Source organism: Cyprinus carpio, unplaced genomic scaffold, assembly GCF_018340385.1.
Source record: "Cyprinus carpio isolate SPL01 unplaced genomic scaffold, ASM1834038v1 S000006477, whole genome shotgun sequence".
NCBI lineage: Eukaryota > Metazoa > Chordata > Actinopteri > Cypriniformes > Cyprinidae > Cyprinus > Cyprinus carpio.
Window position 1 is genome coordinate 180,008 of NW_024879152.1, and position 19,272 is coordinate 199,279.

General features: G+C 38.9%; 2 pseudogenes; both read left to right on the forward strand.

Annotated features, from left to right (window-relative positions):
- Positions 1-4,371: 4,371 nt before the first annotated feature.
- LOC122143642 lies at positions 4,372-6,058 on the forward strand (annotated as a pseudogene).
- A 1,743-nt stretch (positions 6,059-7,801) lies between these two features.
- Positions 7,802-17,590, forward strand: LOC122143643 (annotated as a pseudogene).
- Positions 17,591-19,272: the final 1,682 nt, after the last annotated feature.

The following is a 19,272-nucleotide window of genomic DNA, read 5'->3' on the forward strand; positions in this document are numbered from 1 at the left end:
CAAATGTGGAAAAATCGTTATGGAGCATTAATATTTGGGGACTTAGTTATTATGACATGTGGCAGTCATAAATGCACCGGATACATTTCCAGATCATTTGTTCACCGCCAGAGCTCTTCCCAGGTTGGTAATCAGCCTGGGTCTTCTATTTACACGCAGAGTGTTAGAGGCGCAGACGTGTAATGGTTCTTTGCATGCCCTTAGCGAAACGGAGCCGAATGATTGTTTTAGGTTTGTTTATTACAGCATTAGGGCAGCCCCTAACATTTCAGTGTTATTTCCCGTTGAAAGAACTATCCCAACACGTGACGCGATCATGACTCAAATAAAGAACATCTATAAAGTCAAGACATTAAAACAATATTAAATGGGCTATACTACTATACGGCTAGATATGGTGGAGAGGCTATTTATGTTTTTTTGTGTTTTTTTGTTATTGTGCCATAGACTAGTCTGAGTATTATCTAAACTAATAACCCGAAATTTAGAAAGGCCGATAAAAGGGCGATTCTGATGCAAAAATGCAGGTCCAGTGGTACATGTCCAAACACGGACCTCAACAATCCGCGTATTAATAGCCCTACAGTATAGATTATAGCACTACACAACACCTTTCAACAGATCACTATAATGAAATAGGCTATTAGGACGAACAGTTTGATGGGGGTTGGGACAGTCAATTTCATTCACAATAGTACTTTCAAATCCACAAATATAAGACATTATAAGTTTGAAAGCACTAAATGGTTGAACGGGACAGTAACTTGAGTAACAAACTAAATGAACAAACATGTCGGGTAATAAGTTTTTACTGTGAAACATACTGAACCACCCTCATCATGAACGATGGCTTAACTGAAAGCTAGGCCGGAAGTGCTTAGGGGAACGTGTTTTACGCTTTGAAGTGCCGTTAAGGCCACATAATTCCAGTGACCCTCCTCGACGTTATTTCACAGCGAGCCTTGTCCCGGTTTGGAAGATGCCTGCAGTCAACGTGGGCTGACAGTTACATAACTGCCTTGCTCGTTACGAGGCACTCAAGTCACTTGTCTTCTGTGGTGCTCTTTCCTGGGTATCGCCATCTCAGTGTTTGGTATGCCTTGCATCTCCACAAGAAGGGAGCATCGAAGAATCATGGGGTCGCTCACAGCCAGCAATTGACCCCCTTCCGGGCTTTTTGCATCGTTGGTGATGTCTATATGCTGTAACAGTACTGTCCGACCCCAACAAGCCTGCCGGTTACAGACCTCTTTACAGAACACTTTGAAATATTTTATGATATTGTTGGTTGTTGTTTTTTCCCAACTGGTATTTATTAATACAAAACTTATGTTAATGTCATGCTTTTTTCTTCCTCTTTTGCAGGTACGGTGAGAAAATTCCTGGCTGACAGGAGACCAACGGTAATTGTAGGTTTGTGGTCTCTATGTAGGCCGCGAGGACTTCATTATTTGACAGAGTCCTGGACGTAACCAGTGTCTAATTAATGCCCGTATGTTACATTCATCAGGCTTACCTGACATACCCCAGCAGTGTGCAGGCAGGGGCTACAGAGTGGTATTGAGAGAGTGTGAAACATACAGTTCACCTGCGGACAGGGTGAACTGTCCGGAAAGCGCACTGCAATTATCCTACACCATCACGGCTCTCGGCGACAGTGCGTAAGCACTATTATCGTCGTTGTAAGCAAAATCTGCTTATGTATTGCTGCTTTAATTTTTCTCGTCTTACACCAATGACGCATGCTTAGCGCCCTTGGGTGTTAGGAGAACATTTTTTCAACCCCACCAAGATGTATTTTTTTTATAGCTTGTGGTCAGAGAAACATCCTATATTGGTACCCCCGCGTAAAAGCGCAAGACATCAGGAGAAGTACTTTACGACCCCCATTGGGTGGCATGACCAGGTGTGGGCTAAGAATGCACACTTATTACTTGTCAAGTATGCATCTTGCATTAGCCACATGTGACCACATAACGTGCATGCCATAAGGCTGCTGGATTTTTGTAAACTTTTGATAAAGAAGCTGTAGCACTGGTGGAGACTTCGCCACACTGGTGGCTGTGACGGATGCCAAGCGATAGGAAAAATGGGTAAGTACCATTTTTTTTATTATTTTATTCGCTTGTACTCGTACTCACTAAATCACTTCTAGCTCGGTATACATTAAAATTACTCGAATGTATCTTCCAGACCAAAAGGACACTAGCGAATTTTGATGTACTTGTGTTTGCTTACTTTTGTTGATCAACAAGAGGATAGGACGTTAGCAGGTTGGGTTTGGGGAGGGCTTGCCGTGACACATGTTGAAGGGCACTTTGAGAGACGGCATGCCTCCCCGGACTAAACCACTTTGTGGAGCACTGGAAAGGGCACATGGTCACACGACTCGGCGCTGCGAGTGGAACCTAGTTATAACTGTATTCTCTTATCAACTTTCTCTAGTCAAAACGAAACACATTTTATTGAAGCTTGTGAGTGCATATGGCTAAATGTGAAGCTTTATTTATTCAGGCTGTCAAAGGCACACTCAAAAGGACATGTAAGTGTGTCATGGTGTCTCTGGAAGCTGCAGTATTCAGACATGTTGGATGCAGCTGGCTGATTTCAGAGAAATCGGTACCTATCTGAAAATCAAGTACGATCAAGCACAGAAGCTGGAGATGGACAAAAAAGAAATCGGATGAGGGCAGGTAACAGCGCGGACAATCGCGGCGCAATCGCGACGACACGTTCAGTCTACCGTTGCGCGCACAGAACGCCATTTATGTGGAAGATTCTCCAGACTACTGCACGAAAAACCTCAGCCTGGGACTACATGGAACAGAGGCAGGGAATGCCTACAAAGCGGAAAGAATCTTTCTTCAGTGGGAGAAGAGAAGCTGCAGGCGTCTCTGCCACGAATGTGGTATGAAAGTTGAAGAGAGGATGATAGAGACTGTGAGCAGCTGTAACTGTAAATTTCACACTGGTGTTGCACAGTCAAATGCGAAACATGCACTCAGACTGTGACCAGTATTTTTTGCGGAAAAAAGGCACAAAAACCGTCGGCCGGCACAACAATTCACACAAAAGACAGACCAGCTGCGCGTTACTAGCTGAAGTTCATCACTTTGCCCGTATATTAAGTGTATATTCCAATGTAATCTATTTATAGGAGGATTTTAGATATGCTGCTTGTTCTCTTACTGTATATTATTCGCACATGCTCTAAGCGAAAAATGTTAATTCGAAACCTTACTACATAAGGACACAAGGGTTCTCTTTCCCATGCACTGTCATGTGAGATTGAATAACATCCTACGGTTCTAATTTCACGAAGACCTAAGGTCCTTATTTGCACTTTTTCGTTATCTCCATTAGACACAGATTTACTTACAATTGGTGAAAGAGTGTTTTTGAATACTTGCACCATGTTTTGTGTTTTTCTCTCTCACACAGATCACTTGACACATGTCTAGGATAAATATTGTTTTCACAAGGGCTTGGAAGTGTTCTATGGAACTTATTTAAAGGCAATTATTTTTAAACTATCCCATTGGGTTTATATGATATTACATTGACTTATTATTGTCGTGGGAAGCATTTAAATATAGTAAAAATAAATTAACAAGTCTCCGAGTGGATACAATTTCAAGATGCGCATAGTTTGACAAACTGTAATTCGAAATGTGTTATTGGTGAATAAACGGTGTAAAATCACTCCCAACCACACGTGGATTATGCATCAGCTCCACGACTTTTTAGACCCTGACAACCGTGGAGAGAGAACGCTGTTATGTAGGGAATCCATTTGACGTATCATTGGGAGGCTTTCCTTGACTTGAGCTGGTACTAGGACCAATAGCATGACAAAATCCTTACCAAAAGGGACTACATTACCCCCCTGGTAGGAGATATAAAATACTTACGGGCACATCATCGATCAGTACATTGCCCGATTTAATCCTGTGGATCATAAATATGGCTTATTATTTCTATGGGGCAAAACAAATAAATTTTAATTCTTAAAAATAATCAAATATAAAACGACAGCTCTCCCTGGGACACATGGATGATGCAAATACGAATATATCATACAGTTTGTAGCCGAATGTAAAAAAAATACTTAACGGGAATTTTGTGTTACCTTTTGACTTCCATCGGAACCAAAAATAGAACAAACAAATATGGGCTGATGACACTGACCAAGGGTACTCGATTCTCCTATAGCTTCAAAAACGGCCCCCTTCGTTCAATCTTTACGTGAGATAACCATCGATCTGGTTGTTTGTGGTGCTGCGGGAGAATGTACAGAAAACTCGCATCAAAATCCTACAATATCTGTTTCCTTAGCTCTTCTATAGTCGTGTCCCTTAACACCTATGCAGTATGTGGCAGGTCGGCGCGCAGAGCGGGATACGTGAGTATGCAAGCATCAGTTTGCTTGGGACCGTGTGGAACTGCCCGGACAGCAGCGCTGCAACTTTCTACTCATAAAGGCTTTAGAATTGGTTAGGATATGTGTCATAAGTTGGATCATGTGTATCTGTAAACACTGAAAAACGAAGCCAGAAAAATAAAACTCTTTGTTAGTTTCACACACGACTTTCTCTAGCTAACTCATAGAGACGTCATTTTGTCCTAAGCCAATACCGCGCAGCTGGCTGTACTGTACACTTAAACCAGAAACTGCAGTCTTGGAGATCTGGACGACTGCGGATGTGACAGTTCGAGGAACGGCAAACTCGGTAAAAAGCATTACAGATACACTCACGAATAAGCTCAATAAATCTAGCCAATATAATATGAACTGATTCATTTAAAGCAGAAATACTACAACTATATTTCTGTATTAACAATGCAATAAAAGTATTTGCTGCTTTCAAAACAGTCACGACGCATTTATCTAATGGGATAAACACTGTTCATTTCAGGGGGTCGTGGTTGGCTTTGGGGAGGATGTAGCGCACAACGTGGATTTTGGCGAGAGCATTTCTAAACAATACGTGGATGCGCTTGAGACTGGAAAAGACTCTCGAGCTGCAGTTAATCTTCATAATAATGAAGCTGGACGTTTGGTAAGTTGATCTGAGAAAAACTTTTCATACGTCAAAGTTTTCATACTGTTCTGACAGATTAAACACACCCGACACCTGAAAGTAGAATAAATGATTCTAAAATCCAGTATTAAAAATAAACAAATAGTTTATCATACGGCGACAGAGTTCGCTAGGGGCGCCAAAATAAATTTTGTGTTGTGCAAAACGAATCTCACTGTTAAAAAAAGAAAAAGAAAAAAAGTGATATAAGCTAGTGTTTATATGGCAAACTGTATTAGGGCAATTAAGCAGCTGCTGTTATGGTTACATCTTCACAAAAAAAAAAAAAAAAAAAAAAAAACTATGCAGTAGGCTATTTGTTTAAGAAACTACCTTCTGTGGTTCCTTATATGTATATCGAATACATACACAAAAGATCTGTACATTAACAATACTTTGTGTTTTTAGGCTGTAAAGGCTGACCAATGAAGAGGATCTGTAGGGTGCCATGGCATGTCAGAAAGTTGCACAATGCAAACGTGATTTGGATGCAGCCCTCTGATTTCCAGTGAGATTGGCAATTACCTAAAAGTGAAGCACGACCAGGCCCAGAAACTCGAATTGGATAAGAGACGAATGCGCGCGGGCAATAGCGCAGACAACCGCGTGGCTATGGCAGACGTTGCGTTCGGCTCCATCGCCCGGACTGAGCTCATATATCTGGAGGATTCGCCGGATTATTGCGCCAAGAACCTGAGCCTCGGGCTTACCCTGGCACGGAGGGTCGGGAGTGCGTGCAACATGGGAAAAGTCTCACTCAGTGGAAAGGAGAAGCTGCCGCAGGTTGTAGCCATGAGTGCGGTCTGCGGGTGGAGGAGAGGCGTACAGAGATAGTGAGCAGCTGCAACTGTAAGTTCCACTGGTGCTGCACAGTAAAGTGCGAGAACTGCTCTCAGGTCATTGTCAAACACGTTTGCGCCCGGAGACACGAGAGGCCACAGGCACCACAGACACGCAGACCTCGAGGACCAAAATAAAACACCCCCTGACAAACTCTCTTTTCTATTGAGAACACCTCCACCTGCACTTTTTCTTAATATTTCCATATGTCTGTACATAATTATATATTAAAGTATTTTCATAAAACTCAGAAACTGAAATTGCTTGTGGTCTCGTTTAATGATTATGAACCCAAATACGTCCAATTGAGTCAAACACTATTGAACAACAAAACAACAAATAGGCATGTCCAAATAAGAAATTGCAGTTTAAATCGAAAAAAAAAAGCAACATAAATTATGAAGAAAGAAACATAATATTATAGTTTAGATAAATATAAACAACAGTAGGCTACATGCATGCTTTTAAATCAAGGTTAGAATACAAACGGATACAATTATTAACAAAATAAGCAATTAAATAAGTGATAATCAATTGTGATGGTTGCTACTTTCCTCCTGTCCATGGAGTCATTTGAGCGTTGTCCTATCCCAGACACGCGCCGTCAGAGCGAGAGAGACAGAGAGAGAGAGAGAGAGAGAGAGAGAGAGAGAGAGAACCTAGAAAAGAAAGTATAGGGATCTCAATTAGTACTACAGTATATAGCGTTTATTTAATGAATACTCTTGAGGGGATTAACTTTGGCTCACTTGGCCCTAGGCGCCTCCCTTTCCTAGAGTCTGGCCCACTTTGATATGCGGGCAGTACTGGTGACAAAAAGTGTAGACAAAGCCCGTGGGAAACACGCCACCGCTGGAAGGTGTTTAGCATGTTAATCCGCGCTATCGCTGTGTTGGTGTACATGTAATCACACCTGCGGAAGTCACCGCAATGCATGCAAATAAATCAAATGGAAGGATCTAAATTCCATTATTAGTCACGCTAAGAGGTTGAGAACCCATTTAAATTGTAAAACCAGTCCTACTTCGTGTGTCAACATAGTGATTATGTTTTTTACCAAATTGGATGTTAATGCCTAATCATGACATTTGTCCTTATAGAATTTATCAGCAGATTCTCTACTTGGTTTGCCTATTACCATGCTGCATTTACTCAGTGGGACATGCCATAAATCTGCCAAACTGTCTGGCCTGATGAATGATGGATATTGGCTCCAGTGGGGGTCCTGACTTCGAGGACAGGGGTGGGATTCTCTAGAATATAGTATGTGTACAGTGACTTCATTTGCTTCCCTTGGCGCTACTTCCATGTTATAAGACAAAAAAGTAATTTCACCTTGATATTTAAAAATAGGCTACTTGAGCTTAAATAATAGCTTTTATAACATGTCTATATATATATGATATATAGTTATATATATATATATATATATATATATATATATATATATATATATATATATATATATACACACACACAAACACACACACAGAAATATTACTTCAAAGTACACCAATCAACAGAAACAAACCATTCAACTGGCATTCCACAGAATGCCTATTTGCCTTTCAGGATGCTATGTTTTTTTCCCAGGCCACCCTGCTGAGCTGTGATGATAGGGAACAAAGTGGCCATCCCTCTCAAATACAGATACTATGTTGTTGTCATCTCGGAAGTCATGACCCCCTGTTCCCATCCCTCCTTGTCTCTTATTTTACGCGACCTTATATGGATAGAATCAGGTTGTAATCTAGTGCAGCCTTTGGTTTTATCCACTTCAAAACCCCAGCACTGATCCCAGTCTGCTCCCCTCCACAAAATACCTATTTCCTTTTAGCTTAAGGATTCAACATTGCGCATGAAAAAAGAAAAGACCAGGAATGCGCTGTTACTTCATCAGAAAGACTGCCACACTCTCCGTCAAGCTACAGTAACTACTGACTTTCTGGCACTAGTTTATTGGTTTTCTTTTTTACAAGGACAGGTCAGTATCGCTGACATCATTATTTGATTAAGTTAAATTATTACAAAAGAATCATTCAGTAACACTGAATCAAACATTAAATGTCGAAGCAGAAAGATTGCAAGACACACTCCAATTACCTTTTATTGTTTTATTTAAAATTTTGAAAATCTTTTGAGTCTTGGGGTTTCTTAGATAATGTTATACATATTTTAGGATATTTAAGTGTGGAAAAACAGTAAAGCACGTTATGTTAAAACCACAATCATGAAAAATGTACCTAGAAAAAACATTTTATGGCAACCTATCAAGAATTCATTTAGCACCAATGATTATAAGGTTGACCATAAATGGTGTAGCAAATTAAGTGTGATTCATCCTTAAGATATCTTTAACACCTAAAAAGTTTTGCAATGAAAGTTCCTTCTGCTTTTTATTGGCTACAAGCTGCCAGCCCTATGTAAAGCACCCTGGGGGAAGCAGCTACTTCACTTTGGCAGTCCAGCTGGCCTGCTGTGTTTAACTGCACCTCTCACCTTGGTGTTAGAATGCATGCTGTTCTGTTCCCAAAAGGGATATTTCCTCTTTTTGATTGAAAAAATGCAATGCATAACAGGTGAATAGGTACCAGGGATTGGTTTATTTACAATGATGGAATGCATTGCACTTCCTGCATTTTTTATGTTGTCTGACTGTTTATTTGCCGTTATGGCCTATTTATTTGCTCATTCTAAGAACATGTGAGAACTAAATTTGCTTTTGATAGTGTCCGATCTACAAAGTGTACTGTTGTAACCCCTGCAATGCTTGTAACCTACACATGCAACCATTTGCTTATAATTAAACATGCACAATATATTCAACATGGTATGTTTCTGATACATTTATGTTATAGAGCCTCAAAAGTGCAGTTATGTACCAATATATGTCCTAGTTATCTGAAAGTTTTGACATTCACATCTTTGGTGATGAGGCACTTCCTCTATACAAAGTTACAGGAAACAGAAAGCGCTGAGAGCCTGCTATTCTGTGTCAACAGTATCATCACACTCAGTGTTAGACCACTAGGCTACAAGCAAGAACAAGCGCCATACAATTTTCCAGCAAAGCTGTATACTTTAATAGGGCCAAGCGTCATAGATTCTTAAACAAAACTCAACAGCAAGAAACACCTGCAATTGTAGAACAGTCAATTTACACCGTATTGGAGAAACAACCATTCCAATCACACTGAGTTTTGAAGTGTACCATCCAAGTCAGAGGTGATGGGCTGGAACTCTGGAAACTTGGCGGATTATCTTAAAAGAGAGTGAGTATGTGAAATTCATCTATACTCTTGTTTTCTTTTGACAAGCCACATCAAATTAAATGCATTAAAAAACATCTGTCAACCTTACAAAGCATATCATGTAACCTTCGTGTTCTGTTAATTAGGCACAGTTCTTTTCCTCACATGTGACAGATTATTATTTTTTTTTTTTTATAATGATGCCCTTGACATTAAAATGTCAAATGTGTGACTTTGAATACTCTTTGAGTGGGTAATCTTTTAGAGATCATTTTTTTTACAGTCACACTTGTTCTTCAAGTTGCAGCACTTCAAGTGTGGCTGATTGACTTCCATGCAATGTGGTTTTCTGAACTGTCTTTTTGAGAGTTGTGTAAAGTTTCTAATGAACTCAGTTAATTTATTGCCTTGTTTTTGCAATCATTTGGTCAAATGCACTGTCCATGTCCAAACTGTCCAAAACACATGTAATTAAAAAAAGATAGATAGAAACTTATTGTAAAAAATCTGATTTAAAAGCTCAATTATAGTTGATTTAGTTTATATAAAATTCTAAGCTTTATTTTATCTTGGATAACACATTACTGTAGTATCTGTCCGTTTAACACAATATAGAGTGTTCATCAAATGTGAGTGACCTAGTTTAGTAAATGCAAAGTGTAACTGCATATCTGTTTTCAGTCATCACACCTTTTTTTCTGTTTTCAGTTGAAACTGTTGGGGTGTGACAGAGTGGTGAAAAAAAGCAATATGAGTGGTGCAAGATTCTTGGTAAATTAGTTTTTTTTTCTCTATGACAAATACACTAAAACGCCCAGACCATACTTACCATCAAAACAGATTTCTGTGTGCACCAAACCATCTGTTGTTTGACTTCTTGTGCATACAAAAATCTTACTGGATTATTACAACTAATGGCAAAAAAGAATGTTTGGTAATTTAAACGGAAATCCTACTTGCACACTAAAAAAAGACCTTCTTAAAACATTTTTTGGTGAAAATCAAACAGACTTTCACAGAGCACTGTATAAAACTATGCTCAGACAAGCCAAATCACAATATAGAACAAATAATCTCATGTTTCTATCTTGTTTAGAATATGACTGATAAGGACTTTAAGTTTAGTTCCCCGCAAGCACATATACCGTAAGTTTTAAGCTCAAAACCAAGAACAAAAATCTTACAGAGAAAAAAAAGTGTATAAACTAATATAATGCCAAAGTGCATGTGCCTTCTGGCTCTGCTATGTCTGATTTGGCAGATGCCTTTATCTACAGCAACTTGCATTGCAAGGCTGGAAATTGAATTTATTAGAAGTGTACATTTCTTTTAGTTCATTCCATTGGGAATGCCTTGCATTGCTGTCACAATGCTCTATAGTCTTTTGGGCTACAGAAACACTAATATAGACTATAGCAACTGTCCAGTAAAAAACACTAAAGAGCCTGCAGATAGAATTCTAAGTGAAAAGTCACCACATTTACACAAAAGTATATGTAAATAACACTCGCCTTCAAATATTGGTGGGGGGGGGGGGGCTTTTCGTTACATTGTTCTATATTTATTCTTGTTACATTGTTCTATATTTATTTACTTCTGTTTTTCTATTTGGAAGATTTATCACAAAGATCTGCAGAATATTAATCAGAATACCAAACAAAAAGAAGGGTCTGTTTCATAGGTAAGTAAGATCATGCTTTAAAACGCTTCAGAAATCCACTTACTGTTATCTCTGTAAAAAACAAAAAACTGAGCTGTCTCTGCTTGATTGAGAATTTGCCATTTTAAAACCTTTGCCTTGCCTAGATCAGATCATCGGATGCCTCCAAAAACCAAGGTAACACTTGTACATTTTACATAAACAACTGTTTTTACACTACTTTTAACTCATATGCGCAAAACCTAAAATGTCTCATAATGTCTCCTATATTATTTTCTTTGAAATAATGTAGAACCTAATCCAGGGGGTTGGGATTCTGGATGAATTTGTAAGTCCCCATGTTATATTAAAAAAATAAATTCTCTCACCACTCTTTTTAGGGACTTATTAGGATTAAATGCAAAATGTGCATTTATATTTCTAGGACCAAGAAGGAAGTGACAACGACTATGAGGAGCCAGGCAATATGTAATGAGTGTGAAGACAATTACATATGTGCAGCATCATGTGGTAATGAGGAAGACGTGAATACTGATGATGACTATGAACCACCTCCTACTGAAACACCTTCTGAATTACCGTCTCACTTTCGTGTTGCCAAGCCTCTTGGTTGATGGTGATTATTTAGGTCAATTCACAATACTAACACAAATCACTAAATGGATATAAAGTAAAGAATCCATGTATTTCAATTAGTAAGGTTCACTCACACATTCTGTCGGTATGGTGTTGTGTAGACAGCGGCCCACGTGGTTCTGCAAGACCACCCCCAGGACAACACGGGGTCAGGATCTCTTCCCAGAGGGCTTTTGAATGTAAGGTAAAACTCTTTTTTAGTATAAACATATCCTAATGATTCTTTTTACTGTAAATGCTGTAACTGCAAGGTCATACTGCATAAGATGACTGTCTTTACTTTCAGGACCCCTAAGCCTCCATCGTCGAATAACCGGATCCCTCTCCAACAGGCATTTTCATTCCCTCCAATCAATGTGAGTGATGTTCCAATTTAAATTCCCCTCTAATATGAAGCGCATGATGTTCTGAATGTTCTGTGCAAAATCATATCCACCAATAGGCAAACCTAAATGTGTGCCAAAGGTAGATCGGAGTAAGAAACCATGGCTCCATCTGCCACTGCCAAAAACAAAATATCAGCAAAAGACAAATCAGAATTTACCACTCAGGTTTAATTTGAAATCTTCTTTAAACCTTTTTTGTGTGTGTATGGTCATATCACTTTAAACGTTTATTTATTTTTTTAAATTTCATTTTGCCAGTACTTACAGAAAATAAAACACAAACAGCCTTAGCCCATGGCTTCCAAATAATCAGCAGCTTTACCCACACACAAGGTGTGTATCTCTTTATCAAAAAACTTGCATTGATTCCTATAAAGTAAAAGAGCAGTTAGTGTAGACACCTCGTAACTTAATATTTTTCAATCTCCAGCACAGACATCACATTCAACAGAAGGGATGGAGTTTCCTCCTCCACCTGTAGATTGTGAATGTGATGCAGTGGGGCAGGTGTAGCTACCTATGATGGCATCTACCCTCTAATGTCAAGATGAAAGCAAGCATCTCACAAATACCACAAAACCACCAATGAAACTTGCCAAGCATGCAGATGGACCTGAACAACCACAAGATGGCGGTGTGGTTGACACAGTGGTCCCGTGGTTTCCCTTTACACAATTGACATCTAACACAAAAGAATCACCCAGACCCAGTAGTAGGTGCCTATAAACTCAGTGGTGCATTATTTAAAATCATAGAAACTATAAAATATACTATATTTCCTGCTAGGTAATAATGAAAAGTGAACAACTATACTCGTCCCCCGTGTAAAAAGACTGTCTTAGTTGATTTTAATGCAACCAGGATTTAATGGATCGGCGAGTGTTGGTATGTAGGGGGCAAATGTCACGCTGCAACAGGCCGAAAGTCTCTACTAAGACGATAAATGAATGCAGTGAGTTCCACCACCGCTAAAGCCATAGAATGTTTTAGAGATGAAGCTTAAAGCATACACCCCGGCCTTCAGAATAATTCTGATAATAGTTGAGAACAAATACGCTTTTATGAGAGACGATTACATTATGTATTTGTAAAAAAAAAGTATAGAAAGAAACCAGGCCTTTACCTTAGGTATGATGCGGAGAAAGAACACTACCACTAGCTAGTAAACAAAATAGAGAGAGCAAGGTGTGTATGAAGCCGCAAGTAACACCATTACGTGACGTGCCGCACATTATGTTTTTTTAGGATGGCAGTTTCTTTGGTGAAGAGAGACAGTTCAAAGGTGTACTGCACAGATGCAGCCATACACGCTCATGGTGACCTCAGCACCAACAAAAAGTGTACAGAACATCCAGATCCGTTTCCTTGGAAACAAGATGGTATATTCCCTGGGCACAGGCCCCTAAATGGGTGTCGACGATTGGTAATGGGCATCTGTTCATAACTGACAGATGTGAAACAAGTCAGTCCATGAATGAGGATCCTTAGTAACCCTGTAAAGCCTGGTTGTATAAAACAGTAGTCAGAAAAATCATCGGACTAGTGTATTAAACCTTTAGCCATAAACGATTGTTTGAAAGTGTATTTCGTATTCGTATCAAGGCGTTGATCGTCTCATATGTATGGTACATTAATATAGGACAAATATGAAGCTTATATCTTAAGGTGGGAACAAAATGCTCAGTTATTAAGTCAAAGGCCAAACAGAGCAAAAATGAGCAATTTGGTCGTTGCTGAATTTATATATCAAAAAATAAGATAAAAATTCGGGATAGCGTGAATGTAATTCAGTGAGATCTTTATAACATAGCATAATGCTTGCATAAAATTATTAGTTTATTAGTTTCATACGTTCCTTATTATTAGTTTCATAAGCTCTGGACCAAAACATAAAATGCAAAACGATACAACAGATGATTGGAGAGAATGCAAATAATGTTCCCTCATGATGCCGCAAGACAAACAAAATTTAATCGCTGGTCAAAAATGATATTTAGTATTACAATCACAGTATGTTTGGTGCACACACTTTTCATATCCAGCAGCACAATTTCCACCATACCATAAATATAAAAAGGCAACGAACATCTAGAGATTTCGGTTGGTGTAACAATTTATTCATAAGCAATTGATTTTCATCAGTGTTCTATCAAGCTTTTACATACTTAAATCGGCATGTTTTTAACATATTTACCCCAGGATTTTATAAATGCCAATACTTTTTTAACTTGATATGCATCCTCTTTTATGTACACAATTCTACAATATATCTTAATATAATCACACTTAGGGTGATTTACCCAATGTAATTTCGAATAATTAACCACTGCAAAATTACAACTGCAGGAAATAATGTCATGAGATTAGGGTTTTAAATAAAATCCTTGAATCATAATAGATGTCGGGGGGAAATGCATACTTGTAACACACAAGACTAAACCACCAGATAGCGTGGCGGTAAGGCGACTTATTCCTTCAGAACCTTGCCTCCGAAACTCCATAACAAAACTAGTTTTCAGTGTTGCTTGCGAGAATGTGCCATTCTTCTGTTCGGATCTTTGGAAACTATTTTCGGTGGTGAATGACAATAGACACAAAACATGAGAGCTCCCAATGGTGTCATAAAATGTAACTAGTAACATGTAGTATAGCTATAGTGTCCGACCGAGTGTATTTTTTATTTTGTGTGGGTGTCTTTATTTGCTGCTACCGGCACTTCGTTCTGGTGATCACATTAAATATCGTGCATGTCAGTCAGACTGGAAAAAACAAATTGTGTCTAATGTGTGACCAATTAAGTATTCTAAAAAACCCACTGCCATGCTGAATTTAAAACATTTCTAGGCATCCCCCACGGCCCTTTTTTTTAAACTAGGAAACAACTGGTCTACACCCTGATGAATGAGCCTCTTTTTAAGGACCCGCAGACACCATGTGAAGTGACATTCTTTGGTACTAATACTTTAAGGTCTTTTAGCTGTTTAAAAGTAATAAATTACGGAGTCAAGGATGAACAGAAGGCATGTAAACAGATTGTGTACAACCAGGTTAGTTCTTGATAATTTTAGACGTCTTCGGAAAAAAATAGTTGTGAATGCACCAAAACACATCAGGTAGGCTTTATATATGGGTTAAATTAAAATGGCTTTATAGGGTTCAAAAGTGAGGATTGTGTTTTAGATGAATCAGCTGTGGTGATTATATTGGATTGAGTGATATTAACTCTAAATTAATCGAACAGTATGTGTGTCCCAGAATTTCTCCAGTGTCATGGACATGATTGCACATCACATTGTAGGGGGATCCCCAACACTGATTCGTGATAAGGACGGAACTGTGAGCCCGCCCGGTGGATCAGGGACCCTAATTCGTCACGTGCTGCCTACATGGTACCGGCGCAGGTTTCTGAAACGCCAATATTAAGCAGGCAAGAAGACATTCTATGTATATGACTGACTGGATTCCCAGTGTCAAACAGAGTTACATGGAATTCAGACACTTCGTTCTGGTGAAATGCACAACAATTTTGAACGTTTAGCAATAAAACACCTGGGGACGGTGGTTGCATGTAAACCTTTTGAGCTAGTCAGATCTAGAATTTTTTTTTTTCTTTAAGACTGTGTTACGAATATCTTTTAAGGTCAGTTATAAAAAGGGGAGAATGGGGTAATTTGAATCCAAAAAGTAGGTTCTGACTTTACGTCTTGGAAAGATACTAGTTGGTCAATAAACTAGTTCTTAAGAGCACGAGTCATGTCTTAAATACGTGTTGTTTATGACTTGTTCTATGCCGGGCTGGCCCCCTGCGGGACTAGTAATGTCTTGGCAATATGAAGTCCACTGGACTAAAGTAATAAATAATTTAATCAGTTCATGTTTAATTCGAGCCAAAACAAGACTGTCACACTTTTTAAATTAAAAATAAATGTTTTGTATAAACAAAATTTGCGGTGTTAAAATCGGTGTTCGGTGTGTTAGCTAGTAGGCAATTTTACTATATATTGCCACATTTTTACTTACTATTAAAAGTACAATGTGTCCTTGTTCTATTAATTAGTCATAATCCTAATGTGTTGGTTTTCATGTTTTGAACCTGATGTTTTTGCTATTTAATTGTGTAAGTTTAAAGTGTAAAATAGTCAATTCTCTTGCGCACGTTACATATTCAGTAGGTGCCATCAGTTTTTATGCTGGTTTGGTTAACCCAGTTAGGGTTTTCCCACCGTGTCCAGTGTTCTGGACTGCACCAAAGCCATTTTATCAGGGTGTGTGAAACAAACGACGCGTCCAGGTTACACATTGCAGCCAGCATTCTGATCGTCACTGAGAAAAAAAAAGGGTGTAGTGGGAATGAACATTTACAGCGAGAAGGAACACAAGCGAAGACAACCCTCTGATGTCATTCTGACGGCCAAGCGAAACCATAACCAGCACACACAGGTTGTGGTTTACTGTAGCACCACAGTACATAAATAGCACAGCATTCTGTTATGTATAGAATGCAAAAGGTTACTGCTAACCGTCCACCCAAAGGGAAAAATCATATTCAGGCTCATTATCATTTTACAGTGTAATCAATCTAAAAATGCGAGCTACAGCAGGTCTAATCCAAAAGTCAACTGCTGCAATATACAACTATATTTAGTTCTACTTAATGGATACTGCAGGGCTCGCAAATAGATGTAGGCGTACATGTCTTAACAAATACTGCATGGCTAGTATCGGAACCAGTCATAAAAACCGCCACTTATTTGACACAGCCTGGAGGATTTGACGGGATGTTCTGAGCTGGTGTACTGGTTTTGTGTTAGCAATTGACGGCGGGGCACAAGATTAATGTCTTAGCAGGTTGAAGGTCAGCCTCGTTAACTGTGCCACACCCTTGTGCAAGGTGATGCCATGTTTTCCCTCGAAATTGCTGTTCACGCAAATACCCATTCAAAGCCACCAGAGGAATTTCTGCCAGCCACTCAAAAAAAAAAGGAGGGACTTTGAATTAAATCTGCCAGCACAATTTCAGAATTGTCAAAACATCATGCGAGTGTGCAGAGGGATAACTTTCACAACTGTGTATGTAATTATTATGTATTCATATTCATAAGATAATTTTACCAATACTGGTGAACAATCTAAAGAACATAAGGGTGCGGATTAGGTCCAACAGTCACTGAAGTATACAAAAAAGAAGGTTTTATAACGTAGCAAGTTTTACCTTCCAATTGGGTCAATCAATTCTCGACATTAACTCCAACTGCTTCAAGATTATAACTCCAGGCCATCTGAGGTCCATTGGTCACGCTTTTCTCTGTGGAATTTCCCCCAGACTCACATCTGTCAGACAAACAGAGGTAAGGATAATTATTATTACCATTTATATGGTATATCTTTCGCTATTTGGCTCCCAACACTCTGGGAATAGCCTTCCTGCATATGTTCAGGGTAACAGAACCACTCTTCTCTGTTATAAATCTAGATTGAACAACACACACTCTTGTGGCCAAGCATTCAAATAATGCCATCTCATAATTTTGGACTGTACTCTATATCTGACTCAAATGAACCAAGTAAGTCTTCTTCGCCTTAGCTTCACACTAAATTAAGCGTACTTGGCTGAAACATCAGCTATTGCTAATTATGTCTCTCTTTGTTTCTCTGTAGAGAGACGTAAAGCGCCAGTCTGGATCCGAAACACCTGAGAAGAGATTGAGCCCAAACCATCAGAGGACATCAATGTGATGCTAACCTGAGATGAGACAAAGGACAGAAACTACCACATTGTTGCTCTAAGTATTGATTGCACACTTGCTCCGTTGATAGTGTTAATCTTTTCTGGCTTGTTTACCTTTTTTATTGATCTTGTCGACTACATTTCTGCCGTCACATGCACATATAGTGACCGTCATCAATGATGAGCTACTGTAGAAAACGTAATTTTCTGTAACGTTGCTTTGCAATGAGTTTGTATCGCTTAAATGAGTATATATCAATAAACTTGAAGTGAATGTGAATATGTGGTCTCCGGTCTTAAATGGATGGCCACCATACAATCAGGAAAATCTAAAAATGGAACAGCAGACAATATTTCAGAAGCCTCCATTTTTGTATTTTATTGGTATTGATAATCAGATTCACAAGCAGTATGTTTGGCTTGGTTGATGATTTTTCTCATTTGTATGAGGGGAATAAAACCATTGCTTGAATCACAAATATACAGTGGCCACACAAAAACTCTGGGAAGGAGCGAACTGCAATCGTTTTAACACATTAAATTCATCTATGATATGCCTCTGTTCTACCTGAAACTTGACTTTATTTTGGGGTGGGGATATTATGTTTTTCGTATAGCAGGATGACATTTTTATCTTGTCATCTGTGGGACCACAGTGACAGCTTGCACTTGAGGAAATCATTCTCAGGTCGTGAAGGATGCAGCAAGATCTGGATGTTCGGAGCACCACCATATCATAGGCCAATCCAAGGAACAACTTCACTGAGGACAAAGAAAATGGAAATTGACCACAGGCGATTGTTCATTACAGCATTGTATTTATATTTAATGCTAGTATTAGTATTGTTTGAGAAGTTCCTGAAGAAAGCATTCTCCTGTTGTTCAGTCATCTTCTCCAAATGTTGGTTAAGTTGTAAAACTCTACACCAAGTGATGTTCTCACATAATTGCGCCATCGAAATATAGTGACCGACCCATCTAAAAAACCAGCAAAGTCCGTAACTCCCGCTGGATGCTGTTATTTAATCTTAATGTTCAAATTAGTGATATTTTCATTGACAATAAGAACAAATTTTAAACGCACTAATCTGTTTCTAAACACGTTTTTCTTCCATCCGTTTTCTGTCATTCAAAATGTAGACAAGCGGTACTCAGATACAAAAGCGACGCCTGCTTTGAAAATTACGTTAATAAATGAAGTATACATGTAGGTGTGAATAGAAATCAGAACTTAATTAAATTACCTTGCGTTGAGTGTATCGAACTGCAGGACAATATATATAAAGGTTTTGTAAAAAAAATTTTTTTGTATTGCTTGTTTAGTTGGCACTGCTGGAGCAATGCGCGCGGACACGTAGATTTAACGGCTCTCGCTGCAAGTATCACTGACGTTGAAATACCTCGTCCGACCTTGTGGACTCGCTTATAAAACTCGCTTTCTTTTATAGCGCATGAACCGCTAGTTTTTACACGGAATCCGTTCTCTGAAATGTCTTCTTTTCCTATTGATAACCTACTTGATAACACGATTCATCTGATTCTGATAACGGTATGACGTCCCTCCCTGATTGCCCGGGCGCGGCACTGCTTAAATAAATGAAGGAATGGACAAATAATCCAACACAATTTAGAGCAAATGATAGCACGAAGATGTCGATTTCATAATACAATGTAATAACAGTTTGTGCAC